The sequence below is a fragment of the Rhineura floridana genome, chromosome 13 (assembly GCF_030035675.1).
Source record: "Rhineura floridana isolate rRhiFlo1 chromosome 13, rRhiFlo1.hap2, whole genome shotgun sequence".
In the NCBI taxonomy this organism is placed as follows: Eukaryota; Metazoa; Chordata; class Lepidosauria; order Squamata; family Rhineuridae; genus Rhineura; species Rhineura floridana.
Window position 1 is genome coordinate 11708602 of NC_084492.1, and position 13221 is coordinate 11721822.

Genomic DNA, 13221 nt, shown 5'->3' on the forward strand with positions numbered 1-13221 from the left:
AGAACAGCACCTCTTCAGTTCAGACGTTAACTGACTCCCCTGTAAAACTATGCACATTCTAAAATATATCTGGTCCTAAAAGTAGAGCCTGGCTCCTTTTTAATGCAAGCTTGCACAGATATGAAGGTTGTAGCTAAAAGGGAAGTATTCTGCAATACAGAGGAGAAATTAAGCAAGCATTCTGAGGTCACTGTGACATTCAAGTCACTCAAACTGGGAATAGTTATTGAGGTTGTGCAGTCTCATACAGGTAATGGAAAGGGTAAATGACACTAGTGCTGATCCAGAAACAATTAATTGGGCTTTATTCTTAGTTAAATCAATCAAGTTTGAATTTGTCATTGTTTGTACTTGTTCTACTGATTTCAACGAGACTTAAGCATGACACAGCGATGCAGAAAACAAGATGTCCCATAGTCTTAGGGCTGGCCCACCTCAAAAGCCAATGCAGGTGGCTCCCTAGGGCATCCGAAAGTAATAGCTGCTGGTCTATTCTGGAAACGCTGCAGTCATTATGAAGAATATGGGCTTTTCTTATTTCAGAGAGGCAATCCAACTATTGTTTCCACTCCCCCAACCCCAGAAAGGTTGGAGAGTGTGCAAATGTCAAGCACAAGATTAAGAAGCCATTGTCTCCTTTTGAAATCTGCCTTACCGTCCTTAGGAGTGAAAGAACAGCTTCATTTTTGTTATGTGCCTTCAAGTTGATTATGACTTATGGCAAAACAAGAAATCAGGGACCTCCAGTAGCATCTGTCATGAACCACCCAGTTCAGATCTTGTAAGGTCAGGTCTGTGGCTTCCTTTATGGAATCAATCCATCTCTTCTTTGGTCTTCCTCTTTTTCTACTCCCTTCTGTTTTTCCCAGCATTATTGTCTTTTCTAGGGATTCTAGGGAATCATGTTTTCTCATGATGTGTCCAAAGTATGATAACCTCAGTTTCATCATTTTAGCTTCTAATGATAATTCTGGTTTAATTTGTTCTAACACCCAATTATTTGTCTTTTCCCAAAGCTCTCTTCCAATACCACACTTCAAATGAGTTGATTTTTCTCTTATCCACTTTTTTCCACTGTCCAATTTTCACATCCATACATAGAGATCTGGAATACCATGATCTGAATGATCCTGACTTTAGTGTTCAGTGATACATCTTTGCATTTGAGGACCTTTTCTAGTTCTCTCATAACTGCCCTTCTTAGGCCTAGCCTTCTTCTCATTTCTTGACTATTGTCTCCATTTTGGTTAATGACTGTGCCAAGGTATTGATAATCCTTGACAAATTCAATGTCCTCATTGTCAACTTTAAAGTTACATAAATCTTTTGTTGTCATTTTGTTGTCTTCTTGACATACAGATGTAGTCTGGATTTTTTGCTTTCCTTTTTAACTTTGTGTAGCTTGGAAGAATTTGGTAACATGTGCCTCTGAGCATATGGTGAGTGGTGGCAACACCAGCAATCAACCCAAATAACAGAAACAAGACATGTTGTGCTGATCTTGTTTTAGCAGGGAGGAAGCAACAATATTGTTGATATAGTTCAGATAGTAATTTCAAATATGTTAGATTTACTTTGCAATTTTGGTGACGTTTCCTATAGTAAATCATAAGTTGAAGCTTATTTTTGCCGTGACTTGTAATCAGGATTCCCCATTTGGCCAGCATTTGGAACCAGAGTTTTTATGTAGGTTAAAAAACTAGGTGTGAAAGAGGCCTAGTTTGCTCGCTATTCTAAGCCAAACTATGGATGAGTGTGAATGTGCAAGCTCCCGGAGAGGAGCTCGCAACTGCTTTGTTCACCCTGTTTGCTGCCACACTATGTTAAGCTAAGTTAAGACTTGGCTCAGCATGTTGTCTGAACATTGTTAGTATAATTAAAAATAAGGGGGAGCCAGGCCTGTCCCTGTTTATCTACGTTAAATTACCCTTCTATCTTCATACCCCAGCCCATTTCTGGATCCTGCTGAGCATCACCAAGACACGGGGCTTCCATACTGACAACTGGGGTTCTGAGGTTTGTGCAGTGGATGGAAATCTCTGTGTGTGCAAAATTGTGGAAAGCAAATTGCTTTTTCTATAGCACAGGTGGACAACCGGCAACCTGGGAGCTGCATGTGGCCCCCATCTCATTTTATATGGCCCGACTCCTCCTGAAATGGCTCCATTCTTCCATCTCATAAGAGTTCCTTCCTACTTGTTTGTCTCCTTCTTATTTATCCTGGCTTTTTAAAGGGTATTTCCCCTTCTATCGATGTAGTTTCAGTCTGGGTGGACTGAACCGTTGGAAGTGGCAATACTTTATTTGATAAAAATAAATTGATGTATTTTTCACTCTTTTCTTTATTGTGTGGCTCCCTCCAATATGGAAAAAAATTGTTCTCAGCTAGCGGGGGGGGGGGGGAGCACAGATGAATGAACAAGCCATACAGCTAAGAAAAGTGTATACATGCAAACACTGTAACACTCAATCAATAAGAAACAACTTTGCTTTCTAACATAATAGCTGTATTAGTCTGTTGTATTTTAGAAAACGACAACAACCTCTGTGTATGTACTTGAGAGTGACCCCATCAACCCTAGTGGGACTTTCTTATATGTAGAGCTGCATAGGACTGGGAATTCTAATTTGAGGAGCCATGGTAAAAACTGAAGCATGGTGGTCTTTATTCCAAATTAGGTAGTCCAGACTACTTTTGTACTTGGCACTGCCTGTCATCAGCTCTGTCTCTGCTCACCTGCTGGTCTACAGCTGCTGACAGTTTACCCCAAGGGAATGTGCCCTTTGCCAGGAAAGAAAAGTTGCCCGCTGTTGGCCTACAATAGTCTATTGCTATGCAGAAAAAAAGGAGGACAAGCTACCATTTCAGTTGAAAGATAAATTAGGAGTATATTTTATCAGATTGACCAGGTTTAGATCTGAAAGATTCCATATTGGTGAAGATAATACAGTGAGAAAGCAGATCAACAAGACCAGGAGCATCTACTACAAGATAGACCTTGATGAGAAAATGACAGACCACCACGTGTCACTTTTAGTTCCCAGTTAAAACCACTCAACATGTATCATCAATTATCTAAAGCAGTGGTTCCCATCCTGGGGGCTGGGAAGTAATCCAGAGGGGGGCGTGAACAGAAATGAATTATTTATTAATTTTTTTAAAAAAAGTCTTCACTCCCTCTACACTGTCTGCTTTCCACTGCCACTACAGATGACACCTCCCCCTTGCTCCAAACGAGAGGGGAGGCCTTTTGCTGAAGTGCCAGAGAGTCTTTCAGGCACACTAAGGGCAGGCATCTGCCTATAAAATACATGGCAGATGCCAAAGGATGCTGAGGGTGGAGCTACCAGGAAGAAGAGGGGATTACTATCACAGATTCCCGTCTCCTTGCACTGCCGCTACTGGCAATGCCCTTCCTTAGAATGAGAGGAGAGGGCTTCTTGTGAAGCAAAAAGAAGCAAGCCTGCCAAGAAAGGCTGCTTTCCCACTTCCTTCCTGGCAGCCAGCCTGCCTCCCTGGGGGGAGGGGGTCACATTTTTTTTCCAGCTTATAAAGGGGGTCCCGTGCTCATAAAGGTTGGGAACCACTGATCTAAAGCACATCCTGGGCAATAAACCTTTCCTCTCACAGGCCTTGGGTGGCAGACTTGCACTTGCATACAGACTCCCCACCACCAGTCTAGCAACAAGGGGCCACGTAAAAGAGATTCAGGGACTGGACCAGATGCCACCCCAGATGCCACTTCAGCCCCCCGTGTACCCTGGCAGCACTGTTACAGGATCTAATAATGTCATCCCCAAGATCAGGGGTTCATTCACCTGTTCATCTTCTAATGTGACATGTCATCTGCTAAAAATGCTGTTCTGAGAATTCTACATAGTACAAATAGACCAGTCTGTATGCAAAATAATAAATGGACACAAATTTGACATCAGAAATTGCATTATTGAAAAACCGGGGTGAGGTGAGGGAGACATTTCAGCCTCCCAGGACACTCTAACTAACCATGAGGTGGCCACACTGTAGCAAATGAACCTTGAGTGAAGCATGTGAAACCTCTGAATTACAATACATCAAGAGGTTCAATGCGATCGCTTATGGACTAAATCAGCACAATGGATTTTTATCACACTATATGTATTAATTCACTAATAGGCAAAAAAACCCCTTGCGATTTAAGAACATACCTATAGCCAACAGATATTTCTATCAAACTTGAAAAAGCAAGGAAATTGGGCAGCTATACTGAATGCACCAGGGGAGCAGGAGACCCGACCTCCTCTCTGAGATAAGAGCCCTATAAATTTGTAAAAATGCAAACACAATTTGGATTGGTCTTTTAATCCACTTCCTGTGTAGCTTGGAAGAATTTGGTAACATGTGCCTCTGAGCATATTATGAGTGCTGACAACACCTGCTATCTCCAAGATGGAGAATTACATTTTTGTATGTTTGTTGGTGTTCTTTTTACTTTGCTTCTTTCCTGTGTTACTACCGTTTCTACAGAGAATCTAACCTACAAAATTGTATTTCTCTAATTATTTATCTTAGAAATTTGTGTCAAATTTATTTGTATTAATTTCAAAGCCTTTTTATTGGTCAATGTCATATGATGGTGAGGACAGCCTTTTGTGTTTCAAACTGGAGGTTATGTTCTATTTCTTTGTGTGCATTAACAGTTGAATGTGAAACTGCAGTTTGATGTAAAATCAGACTGATTACAATATGTTGCTACTTAAGCAATGACTCTAGCTATTTGAAAAAACAAACGGCCTGCCCAAGATTTATTTATTATGTGAATTATATCCCGCCCTTCCTCCCAGCAGGAGCCCAGGGCGGCATATTTTCAGCCTGCTATGCTTAAACTGTTCCACTCCAAGGAAAGGTGGGCATGGTCAATTAAAAACATCGAGCACACCTAGAATTTTGCTAGAATATATTTCACCTCTGACTGTTTTATCTTATGCAAACTGAGACATTCCTAATGTCCATTAGAACTGTTTTTGGAGCTTTTTTAGTGTTGCTGTACTTCACATTTTCACAGAAACAGAAGCAAAAGAAAATGATTTACTATAGGAAACTTCACTAAAATTGCAAAGTAAATCAAACATATTTGGCCATCAAGACCATCAGAGGAAGTGTGGAGAGAATTAGTGCCAGACAGGACAAAGCACACAATTCTGCAGCCCACCTCTAATCAGTTTAAATTCAGAAATGATGTTGAGGCGGGGGGGAGGGTTGCTTTTTAAAAAGTATTTTTAGAAAATAAAACCAGTCAACAGAAGTGTTTTGCAGCCTCATGTCAAAACTCAGGGTATGAATTCTGTAAAATAACAATAAAGATGTGGCTTCCTGGAATATGTCCAAACCAAGTCTCAATGCAGAGTACATTTAGAGAATTATAGCTCACTTCACTTTGTCCTTCCTCTGACTGACCATAAACAGGAAGTCTGGCCTAGGTAAGTTAGCATTAAAGCAGAGGATATGAACAGCCAAAGAGGTCTGAGCAGTTAGAAGGCCACACGTATTGATCCTTTCATGTGACCACAGACACAAAGTTATAGAAATAGAGCTGAAGAAACACGTAATGGTGCACCCAAGACGTCCCATGGAACAGAACATCTCTTTTAGAACAAAAATGAATAAATGTTCATGTATTTTTGCAAGGTTATTCCAATTAACTTCCTCAAGTATCATTGCTTCTATTCATAATGCTTGAATATTGGTTCCTAGTGACTTTGGTTGCAACCTGACAGGCTAGCAGAAAGTCACAATTTGTTTCACTATGGACACAGCCTGTTTCATTGTGATTGAACTCAAGAGCTACTGCATCATACTGTATTCTTATTGATATCAGGCTTCTGTGTAACCACTAGAACAGGGACTGGAAGAGAGCTTTCAACACAGGCAAATAATTACAAGACATATCAGGAAAGGAGGAATACAGTTCATAAAACTAGTTTATATATTGTGGCCAGCAGATAGGATGTAGCAGCTTCTAAATCTGATAGTTTCTAAATCTACAACCAGCCTGGTTGAGGGAAATACACTGGACTTTATGTGACATTGACAATTCTTCAGATTAAAAGCCTGGCACCATCCCATTACATAGAAAGACGAAGGTCATATTTTAAAAGCAAAAGGGAACTGAAGATGATATATGCTGAACCCTTAACCCCTCTGTGATTTAGCTCCCTGCAGCCTCCATCTCAAGTCACTTGGGGAGAATATCTCTAGGAAAAAAGATTATCTGCAGTTGGGACTCTTCACCCATGCAGTTCTTTTGCTTTTTAAAAAAACCGAGCCCCAACACCCCCTTTCTAGGTGACTGGGGCAGACTGGTGTTTTAACACATTGATCTGCCACTGTTGCATCTCATTCAGCTCTCTGTTCATCTGTACAGATCTGTGCCTGTAAAGGCATCTATTTCTTTTCTTTTTAAATGTTGATATACTTTATATGGAAATTATAGATATGAACATAAGTTGATTATCCTTAAAGGATATCATGCCTAGTCTTTGAGCAATCTTTACTTCATGCATATGTTGGGGATCTTCAATATTAAACAAAGAACTGCTTCAATAAAGAATGGGTAACTGGTGGCCCTTCAGATGTTGTGAGATGACAACTCCCATCATCCCTGGCTACTGGCCACGTTGACTGGGGCTGATGGGAGTTAAGAGTCCATCAACATCTGGAGGGCCACTGGTTTCCCATCCCTACCTTAGGAGTGTCTTATGGGTCCTTCGACAGAATTATTGCTAATTGTCTATAACAATCTGTTAAAATTTAATCAATGAGAGTTTCTCCTGACATCAAAGTATCACTCTTCAGCTTTCAGAATACAACAAATTCTCCAGAATTTGGGGAAGTGACAAGCAGAGGAACAGTTTGGAGCAAGTTCTACAGTTTTGAATTTGGGGAGTAAGAGACAGAGAGCACTAATTAGGTTAGTTGGGGACACAGTATTGGGAGTGGATCAGCACACATTGTTAATGTGGGGTTAGTGGTTATGCTGCCTGAAACAGGACTGCCAATTTGCTTCTAATATGCTATGCTTGTTTATCTGTAAATTGAATAAATATTGCAAAGGCATCACCCAGTGCTCTTTTATCTGAAGGAAACTAACAATAATACCACCCCCCAGAACCGATCACTTCTTGAGGAAGTTGGTGAGCATGTAACAATATAGTAGAGATGCAAAAGTGGAACTACTGTTTCTGGACCAAATTCATGGAAACAAATATAGACTATTATTGTGGTCAGAAACCTAAAATGAGAGGGCGACCAATACCGCTAAGAAAGGTAAAGAGGTTCTGCAAAGATGACAGAGATATATGAACTAAAATCCACAGAAAAGCATCAAATTCACCTCCAAACAGTCATCTGCTTTGGACTAAAAGGAGGATATGGAATGGATCATAGGAGCAAAAAAATCCCACATTCAGATATGTAATACAGTCCAGAGGCATCTGGTTGCCCCGGGTGGGAAATGGGATGTTAGACTAGATGGACCTTTAGCCTGATTCAAGAGGGCTCTTCTTATCCACTTGTTTCATTCTCCTCATGGTAGGGGGGAGGCAATTCATTTTTACCATGATGAGATTACTACCTGGAGTGTTGTATCTTAACAAGTACACCATCTTGAGATCTTTGGAGAAAAGGTGGGATATAAGTGCAATAAATAAATAAAATTTGATGGGCAAGATAAGGTCAGATAAAATTAGTAAAAATGTGGTACACATACAAGAGTCATGCAACAATGGCACAGCACCCAAGACCTCTTGCTGTATCATGCAGAACAAATATGCAAATATGCACTTCTTTTTTCATAAGGGTGACAGTAATGAATTTTAGTCTTTAGATTGGGTGCAGGGGAGAAGATAGAAGCAAGTATTTTCCACAACCCTGCAAATTCCCATTAACAAGGCAACCTTTTCTCTGAAGGCTAAGGATGCCAACATTTGCAGAAATGAAAGCCGTTGAAAGTTTTGTGCCTACTAAATTTGATTTCTGACGCCAAATTAACTGGAAATAATTTCTCTTCAAAGAATGAGACTTGTGTAAACATGCACAGAATCATGCTGCACAGCGTATTTTCCAAACGTCCACACTCCTAACTGCTGACAGGATTTATTAATGGGAAATACGTTTGTTGAGTCACTACTAGCTCGTAACAGCTAATGTATAATAAACATACAGTGCAGTGAAAAAGTATCTGCCCCATCTGATGTTCTGCGTGGTTGCATATTTTTGGCACTGAACGTTATCAGATCTTGGACCAAACCTAATATTAGAGAAAAGGGAAACTGAGTGAACAAATAACACAAAATTTTGATAGTTATTTCATATATTTCTTAAAGAAAGTTAAGCAACACCCAATGCCCCTGTGTGAAAAACTAACTGACTCCTTAGACTCCAACCTGGTTACATCACCTTTAGCAGCAATGACTGCAACCCAACGCTTCCCATTGTTCTTGATCAGTCTCTCACAGCAATTTCGGCCCACTCTTCCATGCAGAACTGCTTTAACTCAATGACATTTGTGGATTTGCAAGCATGAACTGCGCCTTTCAGCTCCTGCCACATCTCAATGGGGTTTAGGTCTGGACTTTGACTAGGCCATTCCAAAACTGTAAATTTCTTGTTCCTCAACCAGTCTGATGTAGACTTGCTTGTGTGTTTCGGATCACTGTCTTGCTGCATGAGCCAGCTGCGCTTCAGCTACAGCTGACGGATGGCCTGACATTCTCCCATAGAGTTCTCTGATACAAAGCAGGATTCACGGTTCCTTCACTGTTTGCCAAAAGGCACCTGGATGATCCTCAAGAGTTCTGGAACAATGTTCTATGGACAGATGTGTCATAGATGGAATTTTTTGGGTAACATGGGTCCCGTTATGTCTGTTGAAAATCAAACACTGCATTCCACATGAAGAACCTCATACCTATGGTCAAGCATGGTGGTGGCAGTGTTATGGTTTGGGAATGCTTTGCTGCATCAGGACCTGGACAACTTGCTATCAATGAAGGAACCATGAACCAGTCATTGCTGCTAAAGATGTAACCAGGTTTTGAGTCTAAGGGGGCAAATACTTTTTCACACAGGGGCATTGGGTGTTGCTTAACTTTCTTTAATAAATAAATGAAATAAGTATCCAAATTTTGTGTTATTTGTTTACTCAGCTTCCCTTTTTCCTAATATTAGGTTTGGTTCAAGATCTGATAACATTCGGTGCCAAAAATATACAACCACACAGAAAATCAGACAGGAGGCAAATACTCTTTCACAGCACTGTAACTCCAAAGGCTACTATTAAATAGGTGACACTAGTGTAGAAGGACTCTGCCACAGCCTAAAAAATAATCTAAATTTTGCACTGCTATATCTTATAAGTGCTGCACATTTGCACTAGAACTAGCAGCTGAGGCAACAGCAGAAGCCCCGATACATCTGTGGTGCACTGAAGTCATAATGTGTGGAATAAAGAGGAAACAATTGCTTTGTCCTCTCTTAAGGCATGACATTAGCTTCTGCGGACAGCTTGACCTTATTTATAAACTGTACAAACCCAGAGGGCTGATGGCCAGAAACACATTTTAGACTTTTAAGAATGTATGGCTCTTCTGGCCTATTCTAAGTAGGACTGTCACCTGATTAAATACATCTTTACTCAATTAATCATGTTAATCTTAATCAGATAATTATATTTGTCAATGCATAAAGATTGTTGTGAAGGGAGGGGGAACATGTTTGGTTTATAGGACATTAATAAGCCACCAGTACTTTTAATATAACAGGAAAAGACACAGGGCTGCATAGACACAGCTATCATTCTGCAATCAGTATAAAACCCAATATTAACCAAAATGATTGCCCAAATAAGAGATCAAAGGACTTTGTATGCAAATATAAAACACACTTGTTGCCTTTCTAGTAGGAAGCACCAGTGGATCAAATAAGTGCAAGTTTACATTGTCATGAATCATCCATTAATGGCAGGAGTGACAGTTCAGAAAAATTGCTCATTTTCTCCCTCTCTCATATCAATTTCTTGGTTGATTATCTTAAAGCTAAGAGAATAATCTATGCTTCTGTCTAATCTTTCAGTTCTTCTTTGTTGCAGTAGAAGCAGATGCACATTAAAACTTTAGTGTGGTGCATAGGAAGCTGCCTTTCACTGGGTCAGACCATTGGCCCATCCAGCTCCGTATTATCTATATTGACAGGAAGTAGCTCTCCAGGGTTTCAGGTAAGAATCTTTCCCATCCCTACCTGGAGATGCCAAGGACTAAACCTGGGATCTTCTTAAAGCAAAGTTAGTGCTCTACCACTGAGTGATGGTCCTCCCCAAACTCTGGAAGCTGTTCGCCATCAAATCAGACCATTAGTCAACCTAGCCCAGTACTATCTATAATGCTCTGTGGCTACTCTTCACAGCAATCCTGACCAGCCCTACCAGGAAATCCTGAGCATTTCATTTGTAATCTGGGCTTCATTGAGGGAGAGTGTGGTATATATGATAACAAAAATATATTTTGCATGCAGATGGCAAGGAAGCTTTTTTTCTACCACTGGAACATATTGGGGGACTTGGGCCAATCATATAATTTTTTTAATATGAGTTATTAATATGCACCTTCTTCTACTGTGACATTTGAGGTTCATTATTATGTCTACTGTTTCAATTTTATTTACACCTTTCAAATTATATGGGTTAACTGAATAAATAAGGAGAGTCTCCAAAGGGATTTCATATACAGTTCACTCATTCAATTCACTCATACAACTCAGCAAAAGTATAAATAAAATTGAAACAAGGAATAAAACTCATGTCTTTCACTCTCCTAATAAGTCATTACAAATGTTGCAGGTTCTAGAATGCCACGGGGTTCAAGTGTGTTGTCTGATACTGGGCATGTGAGAATTTCAGCTCGCTCTTTTAAAAAAAGGTTTGTAGCATTTATAGAGCAGCAGGGTAGATTATACCACCTTCCAAGCAAATTTAAGACTTTTTTCCTATATAGTACCATCTCACTTAAGCTACATAATGAAGTATCCTTCCTTCCTTAAACAAACACAAGCATTCTTACTTCAAGAGAGAAGAAACAGTAATCTTTCTCTGCTATGGCAACATACAGAACACAAAGAATGTAGCCATATTCAAGTGAAGAAAATTGTAGTCATTTACTTGTGCAGTACATGGTCTGATTTTGAGTTGACACACACCAACATTTAATTTTAGGAAGAAAAAAAAGAAGAAGTTATGAACGACTCCAATTCAATCAGACAGCGGAAAACACTTTCCCAGATACTTTGGACAGACAGGAAAAAATCCCTCCTTGGGTAAACAATTTCAGTTTTACGTGAGGTACAAGTAAAATGTTTGTCCACATTGTGGAAAATATTTTAAATGGAAAAAGGCTGAAATGGAGAATCTGCATGCCAATCTGGTCTACCTGCAAGGAAAACGTTTAACACATCAATAAATATATCAACGACAAGGGGCATAATTCAAATTATGCCAATTGGAAAGCTTTTAAGATTTGGTGCATGTCCCCTGCACTAGTATATGTAGGATATGCATCACCAATGGAACCCAATGGTGGCCTAATGTTACACGTATATATCCACACCAGTGGCACAACTCCAACTGTGGGGGGGGCAGACCAAAAAAAGGACAGTGGTGCATCAAGAGAGCTTCATTCTGAATCCTAAAGACCCCAAGATCTTGCTTCCAGCCCTTGCTCTAGCATACTAAAATAGTGTTACAAGTATTTATTATTTATTTATTTATTTATTTTATTACATTTTTAGACCGCCCTATAGCAATAAGCTCCCAGGGCGGTGTACAGCATAATAAAACAGGTTAAAATACAAGTGGATGCAGATACACAATAAAACATAATTAAAAATTTTCAATTTTAAATTCAAATTTTAAAATTTTTAAAATTTTTAAAATGCCTGGGCGAAGAGGTAGGTCTTTACCTGGCGCCGAAAAGATAACAAAGAAGGCGCCAGGCGTAAAAGAAAATCACTCATTCAAGAGCCAAAACACACTGCTCCCCCCAATTCTCCCCACTGCACTGCAATTTTGTATAGGATTCGGACTAACTCTGCGGCCAATCACAGCAAATACACTTCAATATTAAAAAAAAAAACCTGTCAGGAAGCCCATAACTCAGATGCGTACAATATACAAGGGACAGCTTGATGCAAAGGTCAGAGTGATCGTCCAGGACCTAGGAGAACAGGATTCAAATCTCCTCTCAGTCATTAAGCTGACTGGGTGACCTTGGGCCAGTGACTGTCTGTCAGCCTAGCCTATCTCACAGGGTTGTTGGGAGGATAAAATAGAGGGAGGAGAACCACGCTTGTACACCATCTTGGAGGAAAAGTGGGATAAGCAATAATAACAATAACAACAATAATAGTAATACTACTTCGTGTGTAGGAACTATGGAAATAGGGCACTCTGTGCAAACAGCCTGACCTCAGAACCCAACACATATAGGAAAAGCAAAATGTCTTGGGGCCCTACACACCAACATCCAACAGCAACTTCCATTTTATTGCTACAAGTGGGGTGACAGAATAGAGCTCAATACACAAGTAAGAGGGCAATACCTTGCCTCTAACTAGGACTCTACACAGGCCTCCAATCTCTTCCCCTCACCCATCCAGTATCGGTAACCGTCTTGTCTCAGCTGTATTAGTTAGACAAACCTTTCTCGGTCAAAAACTTGTAGCAGTGTCTTCCCCACAGGATACCCAAGAGCAAGTAGGCCCTGTGCAGAAAGGAGGGGGATGAACCCCCACATGCAAGTAAGTTATCTCCAACCACTGCTACTGCTTGCAGAAGACTCAGGAGCCCTTTTGTCTAACAGGATCCCAGCTGCACCTCATGGAGCAGAGCAAATAGCATTCCACACACAAAATTCCACTGCACTTTTCTCCAAGGAAGCAGTTGAGTATTATCTCAGTCACTGCACTCTCTCTACAAAAGGAAGAAGGGTGAGGCAAGCACAATGGGACAGCACCTCCACGGCAGCACTCCGTCTCAATCATTCACAAACACCTACTGACCACTTACGCTCAAATGCATGTTGCAGTTGCTGACCTATTAATTTAGGTATTAAATGTATATTCTGCCTTCCTCACCAAGATACTGTCCCTGCCTCTTGACTTTCCACAAACACCCCTATAACAGCTGCAGAAAC

At 40.3% G+C, this 13221-nt stretch overlaps 1 protein-coding gene across 5 annotated transcripts in view; it reads right to left on the bottom strand.

The window, feature by feature from the left end:
- Positions 1-13221, bottom strand: part of PLCG2 (phospholipase C gamma 2) — a 105705-nt gene that overhangs the window by 73015 nt on the left and 19469 nt on the right. The gene's annotated exons all lie outside the window — the stretch shown is intronic.